The following is an 11,758-nucleotide window of genomic DNA, read 5'->3' as shown; positions in this document are numbered from 1 at the left end:
GGGGGAGGGGCAGGTGTCTTATGCATTATATGCTGTTAAGCGATGTTGTTGTCCACTACCCTTCTAATAGTTACAACAATAAAAAAACTCTAGGTGGTCCCACAAGTTCCCTGTGAATAAAATTGCCCCAAACTCAGTTTGGAACCACTTTTTTAGTCTTTAAGTAGTTTTTTGTAGGAATAATCTCATACATATCAAAAATTTTTTTTAAAGATTTATTTATTTATTTGAAAATCAGAATTACACAGAGAAAGAAGGAGAGACAGAGAGAGAGAGAGAGAGAGAGAGAGAGAGAGAGGCCTTCTATCTGTTGGTTCACTCCCCAATTGGCCACAACAGCCAAAGCTTGGCCAGGCTGAAGCCAGGAGCCAGGAGCTTCCTCTGGGTCTCCTACGTGGGTTCAGGCACCTAAGGACTTGGGCCATCTCCTACTGATTTCCCAGGCCATAGCAGAGAGCTGGAATGGAAGTAGAGCATCCAGGACTTGAACCTGTGCTCATATGGGATGCCAGCACTGCAGGTGGTGGCTTTACCCACTACATCACAGCGCCTATCTCATACATATCAAAATTAATCAATCTAAGTTAACCCCCAGCAACTGTATAATCAATGCTATTACCTCTTTTGTACTGACTTTTGTCCCACTCATGTCCTCACGTTGCCTATATTTAGATGACTTTCCAGGATTTGTCATTATATTGCTACTTCACATATACTCTGAATTCCTTGGTCTCTATTTTCTTTCAAATACTTTTTTGGACTAACTCCGGTTAAATCAAGCTCGTCTATTCTCTCTGAACCTACATAATTAATTGAGGCTGCTATAGTCTTAATGTTTGTGTCCCCCTCTTACCCTCAAAGTCACATGTTGATATCCTAATCCCAACTGTGATGGTATTTGTTGGTGGGTGTTTATTGCAAGTGCATGGAGAGATAGGGCACGGGAACTCTTCCTCTGAAGAATGCTGCTGGGATGCATAGAGCCACCCCAGAGCGCCTCTTTTATTGACAGGGATTGCATCAGCCATGCACAGCACATGTGCGTGCTCTGACATTACTTGTAACATTGCATGATCATTTTCAGAACATGATTGCCAAGACACTGATGGGCACCGTGTGACTTGGTTTACTGGATAAGTAAGTCTGGGAAAGTAGCTGCATGTCCTCATGGGAGCCAACATTCCTATGAGAACTCAATGCTCTTCTTGATAATGGTCATTTCTTATTTCTAATCAGTTCCTGTGGCCACACCCTCTGTTCAGGAAGAGTGTGTCCTAACCTGAGAACGCTGTTGCAAAAACTTTGTTCCCTACAGTATTAGGAAGTGCGGTCTTTGGGAGCTGATCGGGTCATGGAAGTGGAGCCCTCATGAATGGATTTAGTGCCCTTACAAAAATGGCTCTAGTGAAACCCTTTGCTCTTCTACCATGTGAGGTCTCAGTGAGAAAGCCTCACCTATAAGGAAGCAGATCCTCACCAGATCCAAACCTGCTTGCACCTTCATCTTGGACTTCCCTGCCTCCAGAACTGTGAGCAATAAATGTTTATTATTTAAAAGCTATCTAATTTATGGTATTTTTTAGAAAACTTTTATTTACTAAATATGAATAAAGTACAACTTTTGGATTATAGCGGTTTTTCCCCCCATAACCACCCTCCAACCCCCAAATCATCCCATCTTCTACTACCTCTCTCATCCCATTCTTCATTAAGATTCATTTTAAATTATCTTTATATACAGAAGATCAACTTAGTATATACTAAGGAAAGATTTCAACAGACGGCACCCACACAGACACACAAAGTAATTTACGGTATTTTGTTACAGAAGCCCAAACAGACTAAGATATAAGCTAAACAAAAATAAACAATTGTGTTAATTTGGCTTACTCTCCTCAATTAATATTTACTAAGCTCTATTGGACCTGAACTGGTGACTGATAATTAAACTATTCCCAACACAATTAACTTTCCTATGATCTTTTTAAAAAATATTGATTTATTTATTTGAAAAACATATTTACAGAGATGCAGAGGCAAAGAGAGAGGGGGAGAGACAGAGAGAGAGAGGAAGAGAGAGAGAGAGAAAGAGAGAGAGGGAGAAAGAGAGAGAGAGAGAGAGAGAGAGAGAGATCTTCTATCCACTCCTCAAATGGCCACATCGGTCAGAGCTTGGCCTATCCAAAGCCAGCAGCCTGGAACTTCTGGGTCTCCCACATGGGTGCAGGGGCCCAAGGTCTTGGGCCATCTTCCATTGCTTTCCCAGGCACATCAACAGGTAGCTGGATCAGAAGTGGAGCAACTGGACTCAAGTTGGTATACCCATATGGGACACCAGCCCTGCAGGGAGTAGCTTTAACCACTTTGCCACAGCACTAGCCCCTATTATATTTTTTTTCTTTAATGTAAACAATGATTGGAGTGTCTGTTTCTCTTAAATAAGACAGAATATAATTTTCAAATAAACATCAAAAGTGAGTGTATTTAATCATACAGAATTCAAAATAGAGTCAATGTGTGAAGAGAGTGATAACCCATATTATAGCATGTTTAATGAATTGGCAACAGATAAAGTTTATTGGAAGAAGTCAGGGAGACTTTGTCTTGGAAGAATTAGAATGAAAGAGCTCCATAAACACCTGGCATCTGCTCATTGTTGCATCTATGGTTAAAAATGTACATGATAGGAATCCTAGGGATCTTGGGATTCTTCTTTAAGGTGGTTATCAACTGTGACCATGATTTAAGATTTATACTGAGTCAGTCTCTGTACTAAGCTATCATCTGCATAGGTTCTTTGTATGTTTATGGTAATCATTCAAATCTTGGATTCCTGGCATTCCTAGTGCCACTCAATATTTCTGCCCCAGTTTCTCAATTTCTGCCATTACACAATTACAAGGGACGCACCTGGAATACAGAAAGTCCATCATTGATTGTTCTAAGTCCAGTTTGGCATTAATGAAAAAGTTGAGAAAGTTGGTGTCAACCAGGATGTTGTAAGTATACCCAGCTGTGTGTTATATTGGAAGAATAAGCAGGAAGGGTGTTGGGGACTTCTGTGTCCTTCAGTGCACTGGGATCTTTCTTTTCCTCTTTGTGGGTTTTAATCTATCCTTTCCTTTAAGCATCTTATCTCTTAGACAAAGCATTCTTTTCATGGTCACATACTTCTTTGCTTTCTTTTTCTAACCATGCTTTCACTGCACTCTTGTTTCCTCCAGTCTTATTAACTTATATAGTGATATTGTACCATATACTCTCTTCTCAAATAATGCCTGCTATCTCATCCTTTCTTTTATTTGATGCCCTTGTTGTCTATTTTTCTGAGAGGACTGAAACAAATGAGAAAAGATATTTTTATAAGATCTCACCGCTACTATATGGAAATCTATGTCCGTATGCTCTATTCTGCCTTCTGTTATGCAAAGGGAAGGTCCTCTCCTGACCTTTGCCTTATTCTCATTGTGTATTAGTTTCATAGGGCTGCCATAACAAAGCACCACAGACAGAGTGCCTGAAATAACAGATTTTGTTTTCCTCACAATGTCTGGAAGCTAGAAGCTACATACAAAGGTTTTGACAATGTTGGTTTCTTCTGATGTCTTTCTCCTTGGCTTGCAGATGGCTATCTTCTTTCTTGTCTTCTGATGAATTTTCCTTTATATATGTTTGTGTACCAGTTTTCTCTTTTTATACAGACAATAATCTTTTGGTATTAGGGCCCAAATTAAGAATCTCATTTTAACTTAATTACTTCTTTTATTTACTTATTTGAGAGAGAGTTATAGACAGAAAGGTCTTCCATCTGCTGGTTTATCCCCAAATGGCCACAGTTGCCAGAGCTGAGCCAATCTGAAACCAGGAGGAGCCAGGAGCTTCCTCCAGGTCTCCCATGAGAGTGCAGGGGACCAAGCACTTGGGCCATCTTCTACTGCATTCTCAGGCCATAAGCAGGGAGCTGGATTGGAAGAGGAGTAGGCGGGACATAAACAGACACCCATACGGGGTGCTGGCACCACAAGTGGAGGCTTAGCCTATTACGCTGCAGCGCTAGTCCCTTAATTACTTCTTTGAAGACTATATCTCAAAAATAAAAAAAAAAAAAGATTATGTCTCCCAAGATAGTCATATGTTGAGGTACTGGAGACTTCAACAGATGAATTTAGGGTGTGGGGATTATTCAGCTCATAATCCACCATTATCTCTTGAATTATTTCTTCTACCTCATTCTCTCTCTCCCTATTTCTGGGACTCCCATTGTTTGTACTTAAACATTGGTGGCTCATCTGTCTCCTATACTCTGTTCTGTTTCATTCTTTCTTTCTTCTCCCTATGCTTCAGAGGTCAAATGAACTCAAACTCAGTCATTGCATTTTTAAACTGTAGAATGTGAATTTAGTTGTCTAATGTCATGTGATTCTTTGTTTAAATTCTGTAAATACAGACACATACACATATATAAGTTTGGAAAATATTTGGGAAACAGGGATATTTTCTTAGATATTATTTCTCATGCTATATAGTCTCTCCAAATTTTCTCTTCTATGTCCATGCCTTCAAATATGTGAATATTTCCAAAATTTTACTTCTACTTTAGGTACCCCTTTGAGTCCTAACCTATGGCTAAATTTCTTTTCTGCACTTCTACCTGGATATCTCATAGCAGTTTCAAAATTGGCATATCCAAAACCAAATCTTTAGTTTCTATTGAAGACTTCTTTTGTTGTCAGTGCTGATGTCTTTGACATTGTAATAACTATGTGACCTTACGTAAGCTACTTAACTTCTCCAAGTTTCAGTTTCCTGGAATCTGTATTTTTATCAGTAAAATAATTGTTCTTATCTACTAGGCTTTCATAGGGATTCAGTGAGTTGATATATGGAGGGTGCTTAGAATAGTAATCGGTGCAAATAAAGAATAAATGACTTTTTTTGAGATTTAAAAGCAAGATTTATTAGAGTCAAAGACCTCCAGCCAGAGTGGCATGAAAGGGGGCTTCCAAGAGAGGAAAAAATCCAAAGTGGTCCATGGCAGTAGAGTTTTTAAGAACAATTTTGATTGACATTCAGTTATAATGTGGGGACAAAACCCATCGAAAGATCTGATTTACAATCTTTTATCCTATCTTGCTTGCTCATGATAAAACAAAAAACCATCCAGAAGTGGGATAGGTAACTTGTTTTCACAATGGACTGGGAGCTCAGGAGGATGGGATCACCACTCCCTTGCTATTCTCATGGCAAATTTGGAGATTCCTAAGGAAGGAGGACTGACACTTTTTTTTTTTTAAGGTTTATTTATTTATTTATTTATTTATTTATTTTTACAGGCAGAGTGGATAGAGAGAGAGACAGAGAGAAAGGTCTTCCTTTTTGCCGTTGCTTCACCCTCCAATGGCCGCTGCGGCCGGTGCATCTCGCTGATCTGAAGCCAGGAGCCAGGTGCTTCTCCTGGTCTCCCATGCGGGTGCAGGGCCCAAGCACTTGGGCCATCCTCCACTGCCTTCCCAGGCCATAGCAGAGAGCTGGCCTGGAAGAGGGGCAACCGGGACAGGATCGGTGCCCCGACCGGGACTAGAACCCGGTGTGCCGGCGCCGCAAGGCGGAGGATTAGCCTGTTAAGCCACGGCGCCGGCCAGGACTGACACTTTTGATCTCACAAAAGATACATTTTTATGGAGGAACATTTTCCACCCTCAATTTCCAGACTGTCTATTAACCCATTTGATTCCTCACATTTCCCCTTCAACAAGAATGGACCCTAACTTCTGTTAGGGGAACCGGGGATGATGCCTGTGGCTGCTTCACGCTGACAAAGGGCATCGTTGAGAATGGGAGTCAAGACAGGGTTCCAGCTGGAGGTGACCGCTCGGTTCTTGAGAGGATGGCAGTGCCAGTTTGCAGAAACCTAGAATTTCACTGTTTCAGGTCTGGAGAAAACAAATCTAATAAGCAGTTTTAACTCACAGCTTCTAAAATAAAGGACAGGAAGGACCTAAGAAAGGTGCTGTTTAAACCACCACCAAGTTTCCCCATTGAGAGGTAAATAGAACTGACAGAAGGGGCCTGACAAAAATCAGGTGGGCTTTAAGGCCTTGCCAGTTTTAAGGCCCAGACCTATCTATCTCTTCACTGGGGTACATCATAAGGGAGGTGTGAACCTTGTTAGGGAAGGCATACTGTTGACTTCCATTACCCAGATAATGTGGGAGGAGAGCTGGCTTGAAAAGAAGGTAGGCGGCATCTAAAAAAGGAAAATATTTTTAGTTAAGTTACAATTCTGCCTGCAATGTTGCTGACCCTGTTTGGCCATCCCCTCAACAGCACTGGCTACTTTGGAAGCTGGACCGAATGAAGGGTTTTTCAGCTTAGAACGAACAAGGCCTATGGCTCTGACCTGGAGTCCTCTGACTCCAGGACAGTTTTGTTTCCAGTGACCCAACTCTTGGCTGGCAGAGCTGCCAGAGCTCTTTATAAGCTTACTTCTGAGCAATATATAATTGATAGCTATTATTATTATTTCACTAATAACCACCAACTCAGTTATATCTGCCTAAAGACTGGTTGTTATATAAGCAATAACCAATTTCACATATTCTACTTTGTGGAAACATTCTGTTTCTCTATGCCTTAACTGCCACTACTGTCTTTATGAAACTGTCAGAATTTCCTGCACTATTGAAATAACTTCTAAAGTTTTGTCTTAGCATTCAGTTATACCTTCTCCTAGCCATTGTCTACCTAATTCATCAAATAGCATCCTCCAAATTTGGTTAGTAAGCAGATCATTTTTGAAAAAAAAAAAAAAAACAAAAACAAAAAACCAAAAACCTCTTAAGGAGCACAGTTTGAAACACACTGTTCATGACTTTTTTTTAAAAAAGATTTATTTATTTATTTATTTGAAAGGCAGAGTTTTATATATATGTATGTGTGTGTGTATATATGTCTATATATATGTGTGTATATATAGGTGTATATATATGTATATATACATGTATATGTGTGTATATGTTTATATATATATGTGTGTATATATATATATATATATATGAGAGATAGAGAGATATGAGATATCTTCCACCCACTGGTTCACTCCCTAGATGGCTGCAATGGCCAGAGCCTACAACAATGGCTGGAGCCTACTACATCACAGCACTGGCCCTGTGTTTGCCACTTTCTTAATGATCTATACTTTCCTTTGTAGCACATATGGGAATTGCAATTATTTGCAGAATCATTTCTTAACTGTTTGTTTAATATTTATTTCACTGCAAGACTGAGTTCCTCAAAGACAAATGTAAGCCCTTGTTCACTATTGTGTCCCTCTCTGCACCATGCAAAATGCCTACTACATAAGGAGTTGCCAAATATTTGCTGAAAGGAACCTCAGATCCTTAAGCCAAATGATAAATGAATAATACATATTGGTAGATAATTTTATTAGCTAAATAATAGCTGTTTATGTAGGAATAAATGATTGAGGTGGCTTCCATCAGGATTGAGAGGGATCGCTTCTCGGCCTTTTGGCTAAGATCAAGTGTAGGACTGAGAGAGAATTGGTGATTTAGGCACCTGGAGTTGGAGTTAAGGTGGTCCAAGTGTTAGGTAAAATATAGTCCTCTATGCAACATTTCTTTATTTAATCGAGCAGATCCACTTTGAGATATCTTTATTTCTTTTGTTTTACCTCTCTCCCTGCTGATAAGTAAGAGTTATGTAATTCTGGTTATTTGCTTGACTTACTGAAGGTGAAAATTGAGGAGTTACCCAAGCACCTAGATGTCTGGAAAAGTCATTCAAGGCTTAGTGGCAGAGCAAGGCTAGACTCTAAGACCTCCCAAGGGGTTCAGGAGATATCTTCCAAGACAAGTTACTCCGACTTCCAAGACAAGTTACTCTGACTTCCAAGACAAGTTACTCCCATCCTCCTCCCCTCTCTTCCTCCCATCCTTCACCTTCTCCCTGCTACCTTCCCACCCTCCTTCTCCTTTTCTTTCTTTTTTTTTTTTTAGTTTTTGAGATACCATATTAAATTTACATTACAGTATAAAGGCTTACAAGATCCCTTGGAAATTATGCTTCCAAGGACATGTTGTATATGGAATAGTTTGGTTGACAGTTTAAAAAATTCTCAATTTTCCACAATACACAAAAAGTAACACTGATATTCTTATCAGTATTTTGCTTCTACACTTTATCAAATCAGATTTGTTGAATGATTTTTGTCACAGAATGAATAGCTCCCTTGTAGCTTTATTTCCTTATTAGTTTTTACATTTATTATGAAGACTTTAAAGGGGAGGATCTAGAATTTCCTTAGCTAGTACTGAAACAAAAGGCAAGCCTGTAGCACTCCATTATCTAACAGCCATGGAATAGAGAAGCATAGTTCATCTAAACATTTTTAAAGGTACAAAGCAGTGATTTCTAGGATATTTACAAAGTTGCATAACCATTGCCACTAATTCCAGGATATTTTAATTACCCCAGAAAGCCACTCTGAACCCACTAGCAATCTCTCCACAATGTCCTTTCCTCCTAGTCCTTGGCAAACACTAATCTCTCTTTCTATAAATCTGCATTTTCTGGATGTTTCATATAAATTGTTTCATATAATATGGGGCCTTTTGTGATGGCTTTCCTTTTTTTTCCGATTTATTTATTTATTTGAAAGTCAGAGTAACACAGAGAGAGGAGAGGCAGAGTGAGAGAGAGAGAGGTATCTTCTGTCTGATGGTTCACTCCCTACTTGGCTGCAACGGCCAAGTTTTTATGGCCAGATAGCATTTCATCCTATAAATATACTACATTTTGGTTATTTTCAGTTTTTGCATATGAATAGTGCTGCTACAAACATTTGTGTACAAGTTTTTGTGTAAACATGTACTTTTAATTGTATTTGGATAAATACTGAGAAGTAAAATTTCTGGATCACATGCTAACTCAATATTACATTTTGAAGAATTGCCAGAGATTCTTAAAGTGATTTTTAAATTTTTCATGCAATGTTTGAGGGTTCCAGTTTCAGGCTATTTGTCTTTTCTTTTTTAAAGTTTTTTATTTATTTAAAAGAGTTACAGGGAGAGGTAGAGACAGAGAGAGAGAGAGAGAGAGAGAGAGAGAGAGAGAGAGAGACAGGTCTTCCATCTGTTCATTCATACTCCAAATGGGCGCAATGGTGGAGCTGAGCTGATCCGATGCCAGGAGCCAGGAGCTTCCTTTGGGTCTTTCATGTGGGTACAGGGGTCCAAGGACGTGGGCCATCTTCCATTAATTTCCCAGACACATTAGCAGGGAGCTGGATCAGAAGTGGAGCAGCTAGGACTCAAACCAGCACCCAAAGGGGACGCTGGTGCTGCAGGTCAGGGCTTTAACCCACTGTGCCACAGTGCTGGCCCTGAATATAAACTCCTTATCAGATATAAAATTAGCAATTATTTTTTCTGATTATGAGAGGCATAAGTATAAGTAGATCATACTTATTTATTTCTTTTAAAATGTTTATATATTTGAGAGACAGAGAATGAAAGTTCCTTCTATTTCTTCATTCCCCATATGCCTGCAATAGTCTGGGCAGGGCCAGACAGAATTACAGAGAGAGGTAGAGACACAGAGAAAGGTCTTCCATCCACTGGTTCACTCCCCAGATTGCCACAATGGCTGGAGCTGCGCCGATCCGAAGCCAGGAGCCAGGTGCTTCATCCAGGTCTTGCATGTGGGTGCAGGAGTCCAAGGACGTAGGCCATCTTCATCTTCTACTGCTATCCCAGGCCATAGCAGAAAGCTGGAGGAAGAGGAGCAGCCGGGACTAGAACCGGCACCCATAGGGGATGCTGGTGCTTCAGGCAAGGGCTTTAACCCGGTGCAACACAGCACCAGCCCTGGGACCCAATTTCTTGAACCATCACCTGTGCTTTTCAGGTTGTGCATTATTAGGAAGGTAGAACTGGAAGCAGAGCTAGGATACAAACCAAGGCACCCCAATATGGGATGCAACTGGACCAATTGGATCTTAGTATCTCTTCCCCAGTACTTTATTTCAATTACCACTGTCCTGTTAGTAACAGCATAATTCTGAAGATGTGTATAAGGATTTTCTTTAGAGCTCAAGCCTATATGTGAATTTCTATGCCTCTACTGATATTAGCAAACTTTAGTCAACAGGGAGAATCTGGATGGATGCACATATCATTTCTACATAACAGGGTGAGACAGAGGACTTCCAATCTCTGCCAGTGTCTACTGCTAGCAGAATCTAAAAGGTTTAAATAGCTAATTATTAAGCTCCTGGCTCCAACAGTAGAGAGAGGAGAAGGGCAGGAGCCAAGAGCATTTTCCAGGTCTCCTATCTGGGTATAGGGGCCCAAACCCTTGGGCCATCTTCTACTGCCTTCCCAGGCCATTAGCAGGGACCTGGATTGAAAGTGGAGCAGCTGGGACATGAACTGGCACCCATACCGGATCCTGGCACTGCAGGTGGTGGTTGTATCCACTATACCACCATGCCTGCCCCTGAATTTACTTTCATTCAAAACTATTTCTTATTGTTTATATCTTCTGTTAAAGGTTCATCAACTCTGGAACAGGAACAAGGGGCTGATAAAGGCTGACAGCGGTGGCCCAGTCAGTGTCCCAGAGCCAAGAAACTTCATTCTTGAAGAGAATTAAAGTTCTGAAGAGAGAGAGGAAAAAAAAAAGATTTTCTCCCCAGTTGTCCAATCTGCAGGAATTTATCTAAACTGTGTGGTTTACTCACATACTTTCTCATTTTGGTAGGTGGGACCTTTTCATGTCTGGTGACCTGTAAATGCTATCCTCCAGAACTTTAAAGGTCCCCAAGAAGACTTGGGTCCATGGACACTGAAAACAGCTCTTTGATTGTATGGGACACGTGGACTTTGTGGTTCCAGAGTTGTTATGAAGATGTTTTCCGGAGGCTCAGTGGTAGTGGTGCACGTTTTCTTCAGGTGTGCTGCCGCGTGAAGTCGCTTACACATGAACACAGCCATTGGCCGCACATCAGTGAGGCTTCCCAAACCTTCAACTCCTGCTCTTTCTTTTTTTAAGTTTTTTTTTTTTTTAAATTTATTTGACAGATAGAGTTAGACAGTGAGAGAGAGAGAGAGAGAGAGACAGAGAGAAAGGTCTTCCTTCCATTGGTTCACCCCCAAATGGCCGCCACGGCCAGAGCTACGCCAATCCGAAGCCAGGAGCCAGGTGCTTCCTCCTGGTCTCCCATGCAGGTGCAGGCGCCCAAGCACTTGGGCCATCCTCCACTGCCTTCCCTGACCACAGCAGAGAGCTGGACTGGAAGAGGAGCAACTGGGACTAGAACTCGGCACCCATAGGGGATGCCGGTGCCGCAGGCAGAGGATTAACCAAGTGAGCCATGGTGCCGGCCCCCTGCTCTTTCTTGGCCAGTCTTTGCCATGAGCTTTAGCAGAAGGTTTCTGTGTGGGGAAGAGGGCTGCTTCTCTTGTTTCCTTGATTTTTACCAGTTCTGAGCTATTGTCAGATAGGCAAGAAGTCTCGGGTTGTTGGTGGGTTGAATGATTAAGTCTGGTGGTTACAACAAGACTAGCTCCTGCTCTTATCAAAGGCCAATGGATCTCAACCTGACTAGCTAACTCATTTTAAAAATGTCTTAGGAAATAGTGCATTTTCCGGTTTATGACTGTTTCATGCCTCATCTTCTTCTTCTTCTTTTTTTTTTTTTTTGTTAACACATTCCTGAATTCCTTTGAGCTACCTT

The 11,758-nt window shown here is 40.9% G+C and overlaps 1 pseudogene; it reads right to left on the bottom strand.

Annotated features, from left to right (window-relative positions):
- Positions 1–2,613: 2,613 nt before the first annotated feature.
- LOC133764185 (rRNA-processing protein FCF1 homolog) lies at positions 2,614–3,182 on the bottom strand (annotated as a pseudogene).
- Between the last annotated feature and the right edge of the window lie 8,576 nt (positions 3,183–11,758).

Source organism: Lepus europaeus, chromosome 7 (genome assembly GCF_033115175.1).
Source record: "Lepus europaeus isolate LE1 chromosome 7, mLepTim1.pri, whole genome shotgun sequence".
Taxonomy (NCBI): Eukaryota; Metazoa; Chordata; class Mammalia; order Lagomorpha; family Leporidae; genus Lepus; species Lepus europaeus.
This window is presented reverse-complemented; position numbering and strand designations above follow the sequence as displayed.